We start from the raw sequence: 16916 nt of genomic DNA on the forward strand, positions 1-16916 counted from the left end.
CGCGTCACGCCCGGGCCTCAATAAAGGGCTTTGTGGTGACGGCCCCGCCCTCCAGGGGCCTTGGGAACCAGGTCCGTGATGGGGTCCCGCGGGGGCCTTCGGGTTAGGCAAGCGAGACAAGCACACACTTGACGGAACAAAACTTAGGAGCAAAGGAGTTGTAAGCGAGGTCTTTCTCTGAAAACGACATTTAAATGTCAGGAGGTTGTGTTGAAGTGACCTGGGAACTTCGTTTTGGGGCCCATTTGGGGGCACAATTTAAAGAAACGTGCTCAGCTTTGACTTGTTCTCTTTGAGCGATGCTCACTGGTGACGCCTGAGGAGCGGAAGCGCTATTGTTACAGTTCGCGCGCCCTAGTGGGTCAAGGCAGCAATAAACGCTAAAGCCCCAAGCCCAAATGTGGTGTTATGTGTTCGTCGTGGTAAGGGCAAGACAGAATGGAAAAAGTGGCCTGATGGACCAGTTTCTGAAGTCATTACACTCTGGTGATTCAGGAGGAATCTATATTTTAATATGCCAATGGTCATCACTTCAACATCAAATGAAAATGGCTTACCTGTCCATTTTGCAGGAGGGTCTTGGAGTCAGAACTGGTTTGGAATTCTAGTTCTGCCAGTTGACAACTTTAAGGTCTTGCCTATGCAAATTCTCTAATCCTCAATTTCTCCGTCTATAAAGCAAATATAATACTCTAGGACTTGCAAGGTCGTTGTGAGGATTAAAGATCTGTCTGTAAATTCCCTGCCACATGGTAAGTGCCTAATTGTCTAATTTTGAGCCTAGTAACACTTTATGACATAAGCAAGGGATACTTACTCCAATTGTAGAGAGGAAGAATGAACTAAGAGAGGTGACATAGCTCTCGAGTTACAGGCCCAACAGTACCCGGACAGGCTACCTCTGTTACTAGCTCCTGCCTAATTAGAATAGTGGTAGGCTTGAACCAGCTTTTTGCCTTCCTGAAACTGGAAGGCGAGGACTCCTTTGCTCTTTAACATTTCTGGGAAAGGAGCCCCAATGGGTGAGAGTGAGTGTTAGTATTTAACATGAAGAATGCGGGGCGCCTGGGTGGCGCAGTCGGTTAAGCGTCCGACTTCAGCCAGGTCACGATCTCGCGGTCCGTGAGTTCGAGCCCCGCGTCAGGCTCTGGGCTGATGGCTCGGAGCCTGGAGCCTGTTTCCAATTCTGTGTCTCCCTCTCTCTCTGCCCCTCCCCCGTTCATGCTCTGTCTCTCTCTGTCCCAAAAATAAATAAAAAATGTTGAAAAAAAAAAATTTAACACGAAGAATGGTGAATCCATGAATGTAGTAGATTTTGACCTGGATTTTTTCAAATGAATTAACATAGAATGGGGTGGAGTGTGGGGAATGAGAGTACATCATGCAAGTAAGTCTAGGTATTGTTTCATGGAACTTATATTTTTGTTATCCATATGTACTCTTTCTCATGTGTGTATGCAGTTTCAGTGTAAACTGTAGTTCTCACAGTGGATCTAAAAAGTTCGAAAGCCACTAACATTTCATTTTAGAGATGAAAAAAGTGGAGACCAAGTTGTTAACTGAAATCACATTTAGATGGAGCAGAAATAGGCCACTTTAGAGTTGAAGTGACACGTGGAGCTATGGCCTGTTCTCTTTTTAATAGAAGAAATCAATAATCCAGAGAGATGTTTCCAGGGCCCCACTGAAAAAGGCTAGACAGCCTGTGATTTCTCCATGTGGGAACTTCATTTCCTGTATTCATTTCCTTCATCATTCCTGAGAATTATGTTTAGTTATTTTCTAAGTGATTTACTTTGAACAAATATGGTGGAAGTTACAGAATATGACTTTTTTATTTAAATTTTTTTTAATGTTTATTTATTTTTGAGAGAGAGAGAGCACGCAAGCGATGAAGGGGCAGAGAGAGAGAGGGAGACAGAGAATCCGAAGCCGGCTCCAGGCTCTGAGATGTCAGCACAGAGCCCGGTACAGGGCTCGAACCCACAAGTTGTGAGATCATGACCTGAGCCCAAGTCGGATGCTTAGCCAACTGAGCCACCAGGTGCACCCAGAATATGACTTCTGAGACCAGGTCACAAAAGACCCTAGAAGAGATCAGAACCATGTTAGGGAACACTCAAGCCACCTTGTGGAGAAAGTCACATGCAAAAGAATCAAGGCCTCTAGCCAACAACTGGTGAGGTTCTGAGGCCTCATTCCACCAACCATGTGAGTAAGCCAGCTTGGAAGCACATCCTCCAAAGCTCCATCAAGCCTTCAGATGACTGCAGCCTCAGCTGATGTCTTCACTGAAACTTCACGGGAGACCCTGGGTCAGAACCATCTAGCTAGCCAGTCCAGGATTCCTGGCCCTCAGAAAATATAAGATAATAAATGCTTATCATTTTAAGCCATCAAACTTTGGAGTATTTGTTACAGAGCAACAGATACCTAATATAACACTAAGTGTCTTATTGTAGAAGGAATATTTTACACAGAGGAAAATAGCCATATTTTTCTAGTTGAGATTAATAGTTTGATTTAAAAAATGAGCAGTAAAGGGGCACCTGGTGGCTAAGTTGGTTGAACATCCAGCTCTTGGTTTGGAATCAGGTTGTGATCCCAGGGTTGTGGGATCAAGCCCCACTATTGGCTCTGTGCTGAGCAAGTCCCTTCTTGGGATTCTCTCTCTCTCTCTCTCTCTCTCTCTCTCTCTCCTACTCTCCCTTGCTCATGCTCTCTCTCTCTCTAAAATAAAAAATAAATGAACAATAAAACATTATGCTTTTACAGATTCTTTCTGGGCAGCTGATTTTGCTAAATCTCATCTAGGACCAGTTGAAAGGTTTAGAAACTGTCAACACAGAAAATATGGTAAGTACCAGTCTCCCATGTCTCTATTTTTTTTTTTATTTCATTTATTTATTTTGAGAGAGAGAGTGGGTGTGGGGAAGGTATCAGGGAGAGAGGGAAAGAGAGAATCCCAAGTACACTCCCCACTGTCAGTGCAGAGTCCAGTGCAGGGCTCCATCTCATGAACTATGAGATCATGACCTGAGTCGAAATCAAGAGCCAGACACTAAACCAACTGAGCCACCCAGGCACCTCTCCCACGTATATTTAAAAACAAAAATAACACTAAATCACCCTACCCCCATAATGACAATTTTAGTATTTTCTTTTGAAATATCAAACCACCTCTAAACATTACTGACTCCCATAAACATTTCTGTCTCCCACCTGCCTACTCTCTCTCTCTCCTGTCCTTCTACTCCTTTCCTTTCTTTTCTCTATGATCTCTCTCCCACTGCTTTTCCACTGCCCTGCACACATCTTCCCATTGGGTAAGCCTTCACTGATCTCTATTCCAGAAAGTTGGCAGGTTTCATTTGAATTGGTTAAGAGAGCATTGCTGCCACCTACCGTTAAAACTAAGGCACGAAGATGAATACAAAGAGACCTGATAATAATAGGCAACAAAAAAACAATACTAGTGTGATGTTTACTACACTTTGGGCACTGTTCAAGGTACTTCATATACATTGATTCATTTAATCATCACAAGAAGAGATGCTATTATCAATTTAGTGGTGTGAGTTTAGGGATATTAGGGAAGTAAAAACTGAGGTACCTCACATGTGAATAACTTTTCCAAGGTCACAGGACTCAAGACTATGCAATTCTGATATTTTTCTTTCTATCATACTGTACATTCTCCCCGGATTGTAATTAAGACAATTTTTTAAGGTGTATACTTGTAAATATTTTTGTACTTCCCTGTTTAAATACTCTGTTAATTTCTCATCATATATATATTAACAGAATATTCTTGGACACCTACTCCATGCCAGCAGTCATTCTTCTCCATGTCATCTGAGCCTCGCAGTTTAGTGGAGAAAAGGGTAATAGTTTCCCTAGAACAGTTAAGGAAAAAAAAGGTTTATAGGGCTACCAAATGACTTGCTTACAATTACACAACTAGTAAATTACAGAACCTAATTTAACCCAGGTCAGTTTCACTCCTGACCTACCTTCTCTGAGTTCTCTGACTTAACTATATATTCCTCAGTCCATGAAATTTCCATTGCATCCTTACCATAACATTGACTACCCACCCATTTTATTTGACAGAGTAGGCTTCTGTACCTTAAACACATTAGTGCCTGACCAGAACAGAAAATAATAGCCACAGCTAGAGTCCAGACTCCTCTGCCCTCTTTAGAGGTATAAGTTAAAATTTCCTAGGTGCTCAGTTGATGAACTCCTGTTGTTTAGGAGGCAAAGCAGGTAAGAATGTATTACCCTAATCCAAGACTATAGTATGTGATTTACAGCCTAGGATTCTCCCCAGGACAAAATCTGGAGCAGTAGGGATCCCTGGCTGCCTCTCAGGCAGGCACTGTGAACCTGCATCTGTCACGGAGCAGTACATATCAGGGTAGCTATCCCGTGACAACTACATTTGAATTCCTCCACCGTGCAAGCGTAAAGCATTAGTTGTAAGAATAGGAAGAAAGGTGTTTCTTTACACATCTTAATATATGAGGGCTTTGGAGTGTTACAATGTCACCCTGTAAAGTACTAGTTTCAACCATGCTAATTTACAATAAGTCACTTTAAGAATAATTAGGAAAGTAGGAGCAATTAGGAAATTAAGAAGAGGTTCTTTTTGTGGTGACTCAGAGGCGGTAGGCTGCTTCAGGATGAAGCCGAACATCTCTTTCCCAGCTACTGGCTGCCAGAAACTCATTGACGTGGATGATAAATGCAAACTTCAAAGGGAATGGCCACAGAAGCTGCTGATGCTCTTGGTGAAGAGTGGAAGGGTTACATGGTCCGAACCAGTGGTGGCAATGACACACAGGGCTTCCCCATGAAGCAGGGCATCTTGACCCATGGCTGTGTCCGCCTGCTGCTGAGTAAGGGGCATTCCTACTACCGACAAAGGAAGACTGGGGAAAGAAAGTGCAAATTTGATCGGGGTTGCATTGTGGATGCCAATCTCAGTGTTCTCAACTTGGTTATTGTGAAAAAAGGGGAGAAGGATACTCCTGGACTCGCTAGTATTAGTGTGCCTCGTCACCTGGGGCCCAAAAGAGCTAGCAGAATCCGCAAACTTTTCAGTCTCTCTAAAGAAGATAAGGGGCGCCTGGGTGGCGCAGTCGGTTGAGCCTCCGACTTCAGCCAGGTCACGATCTCGCGGTCCGTGAGTTCCAGCCCCGCGTCGGGCTCTGGGCTGATGGCTCGGAGCCTGGAGCCTGTTTCCGATTCTGTGTCTCCCTCTCTCTCTGCCCCTCCCCCGTTCATGCTCTGTCTCTCTCTGTCCCAAAAATAAATAAAAAACGTTGAAAAAAAAATTAAAAAAAAAAAAAAAAAAAGAAGATGACGGCCACTCATATGTTGTGAGAAAGACCCTAAAAGAAGGTAAGAAACCAAGAACCAGAGCACCCAGGGCTCAACATCTTGTTATTCCATGTGTTCTCCAACACAAACGATAGCGTATTGCTTCGAAGAAACAGTGTACTATGAAAAATAAGCAAGAGGCTGCAAAATATGATAAACTTTTGGCCAAGAGAATGAAGGAGGCCAAAGGAAAATGCCGGGAACAGATCGTCAAGAGAGAGAGGCTGTCTTCTCTGAGAGCTTCTACTTCTGAGTCCAGTCAAATATGAGATTATCTACGAGTAACAAATAAATAAGATCAGACATCAAAAAAGAAGAAGAAAGAAAAAAGAAGATGAGGTCTCCAGTCATTCATTAAATATTTGTTAAAATGAGTCACATTTTATCGACTTTTGAAATATATAATAAGTCATAGCAGTTGAGCTCTTTTCCTGAGGAGACACAGACCAGATGGAGAGGTGGCATGCTTTGATAGAAAAGGTCTAACTAGGAATAAAAAATAAACTAGGCTGGAGATCTTTTACAAATATGAAGCTTCTAAACCTTTGTACCATTTATGAAACCTAATCTATAGCACCCCACAATATTTTTTTAAGATTTATTTTTATTTATTTTGAAAGAGAGAGAGACCACAAGTATTGGAGTGGCAGAGAGAAAGGCAGAGAGAGAATCCCAAGTAGGCTCTGCACTGACACCGCAGAGCCCAACATAGGGCTCAATCTCACAAACCATGAGATTATGACCTGAGCCATAATCAAGAGTCGAGCACTTAACCAACTGTGCCCTGGTTGGTTCAATAGGTAGGGCTTGTGACTCTTGATCTTGGGGTCATGAGTTCAAACCCCATGTTGGGCATGCAGATTACTTAAAAAAATAAATAAGTAAAAAAAGAATTCATTAAAGTTCATATTGGATAGAAATCTTGTCCTAAAATTTCTTTTTTTTTTTTGAAGATTTATATCCCAGGCTTATAATATCTATATAATCTTTTTAATTTTATTTATCTCAGTGGTTCATTCATAGTTCATCTTAAGCTTTAATTCAATTAGATTCAAGGCAATTTAACACATATCTATTGAGCATTTTCTGTATGCAAAGCTCTGTGATTAGCCCCCGTAGTCTGAAATTTGTCCCTCACCCCTGCCATGTGTAAGAAAAGCTTAGAGAGTTTTTAACAACTATATGCAAATGAATGAAACTGGACTGCTTTTTTAACACCATATACAAAAATAAACTCAAAATGGGTGTAAGACTTAAATGTAAGACCGGAAACCATAAAATTCCTAGAAGAAAACAGAGGAGGTAAGCTCTATGACATTGCTTTTGGCAATTTTTTTTTGGATCTGTCTCTCAAGGCAAAGACAGCAAAAGCAAAACTAAACTATTGGGACTACATCAAACTAAAAAACTTTTGCACAGCAAAGGAAACCATCAACAAAACAAAAAGGCGATCTGCTGAATGGGAGAAGATATTTGTAAATTATGTGTATCCCATAAGGGGTTAACATTCAAAATATATAAAGAACTCCTATAACTCAATATCAGAAAAACAATCCAATTAAAAAATGAACAGAGCTGGGTGCCTGGGTGGCTCAGTCAGTTAAAGCATCTGACTTCAGCTCAAGTCATGATCTCACAGTTCATGAGTTTGGGTCCCACCTCAGGTGAGCTTGAGCCCTGCTTTGGGTGAGCCCTGCTTCTCCCTCTTTCTCTGCCCCTTGCTCATTGTGCTCTCTCTCTCCCTCTCTCTCTCTCTCTCTCAAAAAAAAAAAAGAAGAAGAAGAAGAAGAGAGAAAGAAAGAAAGAAAATGAATAGAGGCCCTGTCACTTTTCCAAAGAAGACATCCAGATGGCTAACAGACACACTAAAAGATGTTCAGCATCACTCATCATCAGGGAAATGCAAATCAAAATCTCAATGAGATATCACCTTACACCTGTCAGAATGGCTAGTATCAAAAAGACGGGGGGGGGGGGATTGGGGGATGACAAGAAATAACAAATGTTGGCAACAAAGTGGAGGAAAGGGAACTCCTTGGTGGGAATGCAAATTGGTACAGCCACTGTGGAAAAGTGTGGAGGTTTTTCAAAAAATTAAAAATAGAACTACCATATGATCCAGCAATTCCACTTCTGGATATTTAGCCAAAGAAAATGAAAACACTAATTCAAAAAGACATATGAACTGCTATGTTTATTGCAGCATTACTTACAATATCCAACATACAGAACAACCTAAGTGTCCATTGATAGATGAATGATAAAGAGGATGTGTTATAAATAAAAAATTTTAAAGAAAAAACAATTTTTAAGGGGATGTGGTGTGTGTGTGTATATATATATATATATATATATATATGTTTACACATGTATATACATATATATACATATACAATACCATATATATACATATACCATATATATACATATATATGTATACCATATAAATACATATACAATACCATATATATATATATATATACACACACACACACACACACACCATATATATATACATATACAATGGAATATTACCTAGTCATAAAAAAGAGTGAAATCTTGCCAATTGCAACAATATGGATGGACTTAAAGGGTACTCTGCTAAAGGAAATAACTCATACAAAGATAAATACCATATGATTTCACTTACATGTGCAATCTAAAATATAAAGCAAACAGATAAGCAAAATAAAAGAGAAACAGACACAGATATAGAGAATAAATTGTTGTTTGCCAGAGAGGAGAATAGGGGGTATGAATGACATAAATGAAGGAGAGTAAGAGGTATGATGTTCTAGTTATAAAATAAATAAGTTGTGGGAATGAAAAGTACAGATTAGGGAATATAGTCAATGATATTGTAATATCTATATGGTAACATATAGTAGACATATTGTGATGACCATTTCTTGGCATATATAAATATTGAATCACTGTTGTACACCTGAAACTAATACAATATTTTATGTCAATCATTGTTCAATTAAAAAAATAAAGAACAGCTCTCTTTTCCCATGTAGAGTTAAGTCAATTATGAAAAGTGTACATTCTCAGAAATACAGAAAAAGAAAGGATCACCACTCTGTCACTTGTGAAAGCTGTCTTGAAAGAATTAAGTTTCCCTTTTTAAGCCAAAACCTAAAATTGAAATGCATATAAACCCCTAAAGGCAGTAAATAACAATCTACCTAAATTCAGGACTGAAGAAAAAGGAATTATTTCAAAGTGTAGAACTTCTTGGACTTTCTCAAGCACTGACTTCTTAATGATAAACCTGTCTGTGAAATTTACTCCTTAATTCTTTTCCATCTTCTTGATTTTCCAAGTTAAATTCTTTTTTAATTTTATTGTAGGATAATTGGCAAATATAATGTAATGATTTGATAGGAATATACATTATACGGTGATTACCAAGATCAAGATAATCAACACATCACCACCCCACATAGTTAATAGTTAGCATAGTTAGCTCTGTGTGTGTGTGTTAAGAATGCTTAAGATCTACTCCCAGCAAATTTCTTTTTTTTTATGTTTATTATTTATTTTGATAGGGAGAGAGTGAGCAGGAGAGGGGCAGAGAGAGGGAGAGAGAATCCCACCCAAGCAAGCTCCATGCTGTCAGTGCAGAGCCTAACACAGGACTCAAACTCATGAACAGTGACCTGAGCTGAAATCAAGAGTCAGATGCTTAACCAACTGAGCCACCTAGGCACTGCCTCCACCCCACCCCCCACCCCAGGCAAATTTCAAGTGTACAATACTATATTCTTAACTACAGTCACCAAATCTTGTTTCTCATCTTCCAGTTCTACCTTCAGGGTACCAACAATAAATCAAAGGACACCCCCTGTGGCTGTAGTAGGCATTGTGATCTAATATGCTTTCGATTTTTAAGGTTTGTCCCCTATATACTATATATTTGAGAAACAAACAGCGGAGATAACACAATGCTAGAACAAACTCCTCTTTATCCCAAAGGTAAGCAGAGTCTCAAATGCATCTAAGCATCTCTAGCCTCCCTGGCTTGGTTGCTGTTTCCCAAGCCTGGAAAGCGTATTCCCACATGTCATGGGTTGAACCGAGTCCACCAAAAAGAAATGTTGAAGTCTTAACTCTCAGTACCTATGAAAGTGACCTCATTTGGAAAAGGGTCTTTGCAGATGTAATCAAGTTATGATGAGGTCCTACTGGATTGGGCCTAAATCCAATCACTGTGTCCTTACAGAAAAAGGAATGCCAAGGGTTGCCAGTAAGGATTAGAAGCCAAAAGAGACAAGGAACAGATTCTCCCTCAGAGCCTCCAAAAAGGACCCAACCCTGCTGACACTTTGATTTCAGACTTCTGGCCCTGCAAAGTATAAGAGAATAAATTTCTGTTGTAAGCCACTCAGTTTGTGGTACTTTGTTAGAGCAGCTCTATGAAACCAAATACACCACTGTAGGTGGTAGGTGTAGCTGTTCCTTCTACCTGGAATAGTCTTCCTCCAGACATGGATAACTCACCTCCGTCATGCATTTGCTTAGTGAGGCTTTCCCTGACACTCTAGTCAAAACCACTACCCCTCACCCCTGTGCTGCCAATCCCCTTACCCTGCTCTACTTTTTTTAATTAAAAAAAATTTTTGTAGTGTTTATTTTTTTTTTTCAAAGTTTTTTATTTATTTTTGGGACAGAGAGAGACAGAGCATGAACTGGGGAGGGGCAGAGAGAGAGGGAGACACAGAATCGGAAACAGGCTCCAGGCTCCGAGCCATCAGCCCAGAGCCTGACGCGGGGCTCGAACTCACGGACCGCGAGATCGTGACCTGGCTGAAGTCGGACGCTTAACCGACTGCGCCACCCAGGCGCCCCTGTAGTGTTTATTTTTGAGAGAGAGAGAGACAGAGAGCAAGTGGGGGAGGAGCAGAGAGAATGGGAGACAGAATCTGAAGCAGGCTCCAGGCTCCAAGCTGTCAGCACAGAGACCAATTCAGGGCTCGAACTCATGAACCATGAGATCATGACCTGAGCCAAAGTCAGATGCTTAACACACTGAGCCACCCAGCCACCCCACTCCTTTTTTTTTTTTTTTTTAAAGAAAACTACTTTATTAGGGCACCTGGGTGACTCAGTTGGTTGAGCATCCAACTTGATTTTGGCTCAGGTCATGATCTCACAGTTGGGTTTATGGGTTCAAGCCCCTTATCAGGCTCTGCACTGACAGCACAAAGTCTGCTTGGAATTTTCTCTCTCCCTCTCTCTCTCTGCTCCTTCCCTGCTCACACTCTCTAAATGAATGAATTAATTAATTAATTTAATTAATTAAATATTTAAAAAAGAAAACTACTTTATTAACAGCTGGCAATTCTTACAAATTCCAGGCATGTTGCATAGCCTCTGCTCAGCCCAGTCATCTGCTATGGGCTCAAAAACATCCATTTCTAAAACAGCTGCCTAAATTTTGTATAAGTATTAAGGAATACTTTCGTGCAAGCTAATTTTAGCTTGCATAAAACAAATTTGTAGTAAACAAAAAGCTTCAATGTAGGAAACTGCTCTCTAATTAAGAATTTAGTACTTCTTTTTACCAAAATGTAAATAAAGGGGTTTCAGCTCAGGGTCTTTTCAGCAACCCTCCAGGTGAGAAAAAATCTTTTAACCTCCCACTTTTCCTTCTCTACCTCTTATTTTCCCTTTCTTCCCTCTTCTTACCATCTGTTCTGTTTGCTTTCCCACCAACATTCTTCTTCCTGTTGTTTCCTCCTCCTTTCTCCCTCTTTATTCTTTTCCATCCTCCTTTCATTTACTTTCTTCCCTCCCTACTTTCAGTTTTATCTCCCTTTTTATCTCCCTTCCAATGTTGAAATCATTACGTGCTTATAGAGCCAAGTAAACTCCAGCTCTGCTTTTTTTTGCATTTATCACCTTCTAACATATTATACAGTTTATTCATTATGTTTATTGTTAATTATATGATCAATGTTTATTGTTAGCTGTGAACTCCATAAGGGTAGAGAGTTTGTTTCTTTCACTTCTGTATCCTTAGGGCCTTGAACACTCAAGGGAATGCATATGTAGGTAGTAAAAAATAAAGAATGGCAAGGTGAATATCATGCAAGATGAGACTATAGTTACCTTTGGAGGGAGATGGAAAGTTATAATTTGGAAAGTACATGAGCCTTGCGCAGTGGCAGTATCATAGCCAATGAGGTTTATCCGAGGTGCAATTATTGCTAATTGGAAAGTGTATGCAGGGCCTTCAGACTTGCAAGTGGGGCTCTATTTCCTAACCTGGTTAGCAGTTAAAGGCATGATTACTTTCTCACAACTTGGTAAATTGTACATTTATGTTTTATACATCTTTCTGCATGAGCCATTTTTCACAACAAAGAGAAGCTTTAAGAATTACTTTCATTTTGGGGACGCCTGGGTGGCTCAGTCCATTAAGCGGCTGACTCTTGATCTCAGTTCAGGTCATTATCTCACAGTTCGTGGGTTTGAACCCTGCATCAGGCTCTGCACTGACAGTGTGGAGCCTGCTTGAGAGTCTTTCTCTCTCCCTCTCTCTCTGCCCCTCTCCTGCTCTCTCTTTCTCTCCCTCTGTCTCAAAATAAATAAACACTTAAAAACATTTAAAAAGAATTACTTTTATTTTTTTCCTATGGGGAAAGTTATTGCTTAAAAATATTATTTATAAAAATGTCATAACTTTGATGATTATATTAAATGGTACAACATAGGGGTTCCTGGGTGCCTCAGTTCATTGAGTACTCAACTCTTGATTTTGGCTCGGGTCATGATCTCACAATTCATGAGTTCAAGCTCCACATCAGGCTCTGCACTGATGGTGTGGAGCCTGCTTGGGATTATCTCTCTCTTCCTCTCTCTCTGTCCCTCCCCCCAACCCCCTGTCTCTCAAAATAAATAAATATTAAAAGCAACAACAACAACAACAGTACAACATAGTGTCCCCAAAAGCCATAAAGGCATTTTATTTTAAAATATGATCTTAATAGAAGTAATGTGTAAAGCAGCAACATGACATACATAGCTACTGTCACAAAACAAATTACATCTCCCTAAACTTAAATGTTGGAGCTGTAAACTGCACCCTTCCCAATGCGACTGTATTTAGAGAAGAGGCCTTTATGAAGATAATTAAGGTCAGGGGCTCCTGGGTGGTTCAGTCGGTTAAGCGTCTGACTCTCGATTTCAGCTCAGGTCATGATCTCACAGTTTGTGGGTTCAAGCCCTAAGTCAGGCTCCGTGCTGGCAGCGTGGAGCCTGCTTGGGATTCTTTCTCTCCCTCTGTCTGCCCCTCCCCTGTTCAAGCTCATGCGCGCTCTCTCTCTCTCTCAAGATAAACATTAAAATTTTTTTTTTTTACATTTATTTTCGAGAAACAGAGTGAGACAAAGCGTGAATGGGGGAGGGGCAGAGAGAGTAGGAGACACAGAATCTGAAGCAGTCTCCAGGCTCTGAGCAAGCGGTCAGCACAGAACCTGATGCGGGGCTCGAACGCACGAACTGTGAGATCATGACCTGAGCCGAAGTCGGACACTAAACCGACTGAGCCACCCAGGCGCCCCAAACATTAAAATTTTTTTAATAAAAAAGTAAAATTAATTGATTAGAAAAGAAGATAATTAAGGTTAAATGAGGTCATTAGGGTGGGGTCTTGATCCAGTAAGACTGGTATCCTTATAAGAGGAGGAGACACCAGGAATACACACAGAGGAATGGCCACGTGAGGAAACAAGAAAGTGGCCACCTGCAAGAGAGGAGAGAGGATTCACCAGAAACCAGCTCTGCTGGCACCTTGATCCTGGACTTCTAGCCTCCAGAGCTGTGAGAAAATAAATTTCTGTTGTTTAAGCCCCCAGTTTGTGGTATTCTGTTATGGCAGTCTGAGGAGACAAATATAGCTGCCACCCCAGAGTCACTTTTGTTCCCATTCTTTTCTACCTCTTACCCTTGTCCCTCTCCCCCTCTCAAAAAAACTGAGGTGTGATACGTTAAATGATATATAGATGTGATGGTTTAAAAAACATGTCCACAAATCCTCTGATATACCTCCCTTCAAGAAGAAGAGCTTAATTCCCCTCCCCTTGAGTGTGACCCTCTTCTAACTCATAAAATAACGTAAAAATGATGACATATGACTGAAGAGACTCTGTAATAAAAGGCACTATGGCTACCTTCATGTTCTCTCTCTCTCAGATCACTCACTTTGGGAGAAGCCAGCCACCATGTTGAGCCATCCTATGGAGAGGCCATGGAGTGAAGAACTTAGGCTGCAAGTCAACAGCTGTATGAGTGAGCCATCTCAGAAGGGGATCCTCTAGCCCCAGTCGAGCTTTTAGATGACTGCAGCCCTTGCACACATCTTGACTGAAACCTCATTCGAGATGCTGAGCTAGAAACATCCAACTAAGCTACCCTCAAATTCCTGACCCACAGAATTTGTGACATAACATGTTTATTTTAAGACACTAAATTGGGAGTAATTTGTTACTCCAGTAGGTAATTTCTAGAAGCTAGATTACTCTTACATAAGAAGGAGATAAGGAGACATAGAAGGAAAGATCTGGAAATGAGTTAGGAGGAAAAAGAAGTGGAAAGAGGGTATAGTGAGGAGAATTTCAAAAGTGTTCACTCATTTGGAGAGACAGGATGAGGTTAGGGCAGTGATATATGAAATGGGACTTTGGGACAGAGAGATGTTAAAAGGTTTATTCAAGAAATTTTTCTGTGTTATTTGGTATGAATCTCTCCCCTGTGTTCCTAAAAAACTTTAAATAAAGATCTACATATCTTTAAATAATAATAATCCAACTTGCCCAGTGATTTAATGTGTCCTTGGGCTCATGAATGACTTATGTAAGTCAATGCTAGTAATTTTATCCTTCTTTACTAGACACTCAATTTCCCAGTTCTTCTTATTACGTGGAGCCATGGACAAAGTTCTGGCCAATGAGACATAAGGGGAAGTCTACTGGGAGCCCCTGGGAAATATTTTGCTTCCTGCTGAGTAGAGACACACACTTAAGAATTCACTAGCATTTCCCTGACCTTTCTTCCTATCTTACAGGTGTGTCGAAAAGTTGTATGAGGCCACTGTCTTGTGCCAGTGAGAAGCTAATTGTGATGATGGGAAGGCATCAGGCAGGGGTGGCTAAGCATAAGGCCAGAAAGCACCTAGAGCCATGGAGGCAGCCTGAGTGGTGGCATTGAACCTGGAGTGCCTTGTTCCAATCTCATTAGGTGAGAATATTAATGCTCTTTTTTGCTTAAGTCACTTAAGCTACAATTACTATGGTTTTCTGTAATTTGTGTCAAAATCATTCCTAACTGATACTTAAGATGAATATTTTCTTAAAGATGATGCCCTCAAGGGCACTTGGGTGGTTCAGTCGGTTGAGCATCCAACTTTGGCTCAGGTCATGATCTCATGGTTCATGATTGGAGCCCCACGTTGGGCTCTGTGCTGACAGCTCAGAGCCTGGAGCCTGCTTCAGATTCTGTCTCCCCCTCTCTCTCTCTACCCCTCCCCTGCTTTTGCTCTGTCTCTGTCTCTCTCTCCAAAATAAATAAACATTTAAAAACTTAAAAAAAAAAAGAAAAAAAAAAGATGGTGCCCTCAAGCCGAGCCACATAATATGTGTGGACCTGAGACATACTTCCTGAGTTCAAAATCCCCTTCCACTTCATCTAGTAGCCCTCTAGCCAGGAAGTTACCTCAGTGCCTCAGTTTTTCATCTATAAGATGGAGATAATTCTACTTTCACCATAGGACTGTCATGACCATTAGTTGCCTTGCCCTAATTATTATACAACAAATATAAATTGTCATTATTTTAAGAGTTTAAAAACCAAAAATTTAGTATTCAAAATCTTCAAAAAACCACACAATCCACGGGGCGCCTGGGTGGCTCAGTCGGTTGAGCGTCCGACTTCGGCTCAGGTCATGATCTCACAGTTCGTGGGTTTGAGCCCCGCATCAGGCTCTGTGCTGACCACTTTCTCAGAGCCTGGAGACTGCTTCAGATTCTGTGTCTCCTTCTCTCTCTGCCCCTCCCCCGCTCACACTTTGTCTCATTCTGTTTCTTAAAAATAAATAAATGTAAAAAAAAAAAAAAACAGAACAATCCTCACAAAATGTGAAGTTTATCAACTACGAATTAAGGACCTGTAGATATTCTGCTACTGTACATAATCATCATATTTTGGATGGATGTGAAGTGACTTCGGTTTTTAACTCTTCAATGAAGAAAATTTCAAATCTATACAAAAGCAAAGAGATTCATACACTGAATCTCCATCTACCCATCACCCAATGTTAGCTGTTTATCAACAGATTTCCAATCTTGTTTAATTTTGTCACTTTCCCTGTAAACACTGAGTGACTTTTTTTTAAGTTTAAGAGAGAGAGCATGAGAGAGAGAGAGAGAGAGAGAGAGAGAACACCCAAGCAGGCTCCTCACAGCCAGCAGAGCCCAGTGCGAGGCTCAATCACACAAAACGTGAGATCATGACCTGAACCAAAATCCAGAGTTGGACACTCAGCTGACTGAGCCACCCAGGCAACCCCTAAGTAACTTTTAAAAATTCATTTATAAGTCACTTTAATTTCACAAAAAATTAAATATGTGTATATATCTCTAGAACTAACAGCTTTTTTTTTTTTTTAAGTTTTCCTATATTTGTTTTGAATGTAAGACCTCAGACTGAGATCTTAATGATGGCAGTTGAAAAAGTATGGATTTTGGAGCCATCTCTAGATTGGGTAAAAATTCCGGTTCCACCTCTCTCTACCTATGTGATCAGAAGCACATCACTTACTTTCCTCTGGGCCTCAGTTTTTTCACCTGCAAAGAGGAGCAGACCAGCAGTCACGACCCACTTTCCAGGGTCACTTTGAGAAATAAATAGCAAAACAATGGTGAGTAATACCTATAATTTACTAAACAAGCCAGCCACTGCCCTAAGCACTTTTCTGGTAGTATTGTTAGTCCTTGGCACTTGGCACTTGCCTGGTGCCCAGCAAATGTCACCTTTCAGTCCTTGGAGCAGGTTTTACTACAGTAAAGTTGACCAAGTGCTGGCGCTGGTTATGGCAGGCTGGTGAGAGAAAGTAGTGCCTTACCAGACACAGTCCTCCACAAAGTGGGGGCAGCAGGGGTGGCTGAAGAAAGCCTTCTCGATTTACTAACCAGTCCAGTTTGTAGGGAAGATGACGGATGGAAAAGGAGGAAAGAATGAGGATAAAAGGGAGTGTAGAGTCAGGAAGAGACGAAAGTATCATGTTTTGTTTTGTTTTTTTTAATTGTTATTTTTAAAGTTTATTAATTTGTGAGTGAGAGAGAGAGCACAGGGGAAGGGGCAGAGAGAGAATCCCAAGCAGGCTCCCTGCGGTCAGGGTGGAGCCTAACAAGGGCTTGATCTCATGAACAGTGAGATCATGACCTGAGCCAAAATCAAGAGTTGGAGGCTTAACTAATTGAGCCACCTCTGAAGTACCACATTTGTCTCTCTCTAGTGCTCTCACACAT

At 40.9% G+C, this 16916-nt stretch overlaps 1 protein-coding gene and 2 pseudogenes across 8 annotated transcripts in view; all 3 read left to right on the top strand.

Moving 5' to 3' along the window:
- The first annotated feature begins 5 nt into the window (after positions 1-5).
- Positions 6-16916, top strand: part of AFF1 (ALF transcription elongation factor 1) — a 265697-nt gene continuing 248786 nt past the window's right edge. For 6 of the 8 annotated variants that reach the window (XR_007457826.1, XR_007457825.1, XR_007457824.1 and 3 more), the window contains exons 1-5: positions 6-752; positions 2776-2856; positions 13585-13680; positions 14456-14628; positions 16057-16306. The gene's annotated coding sequence lies outside the window, so the exon portion shown is untranslated. The remainder of the gene's footprint in view (positions 753-2775; positions 2857-13584; positions 13681-14455; positions 14629-16056; positions 16307-16916) is intronic. The other 2 variants (XM_049630829.1, XM_049630828.1) reach the window with 2 other exon arrangements.
- On the top strand, positions 4537-6374 carry LOC125922903 (40S ribosomal protein S6-like; annotated as a pseudogene).
- Positions 11541-11617, top strand: LOC125924039 (uncharacterized; annotated as a pseudogene).

The sequence above is a fragment of the Panthera uncia genome, chromosome B1 (genome assembly GCF_023721935.1).
Source record: "Panthera uncia isolate 11264 chromosome B1, Puncia_PCG_1.0, whole genome shotgun sequence".
Lineage (NCBI taxonomy): Eukaryota > Metazoa > Chordata > Mammalia > Carnivora > Felidae > Panthera > Panthera uncia.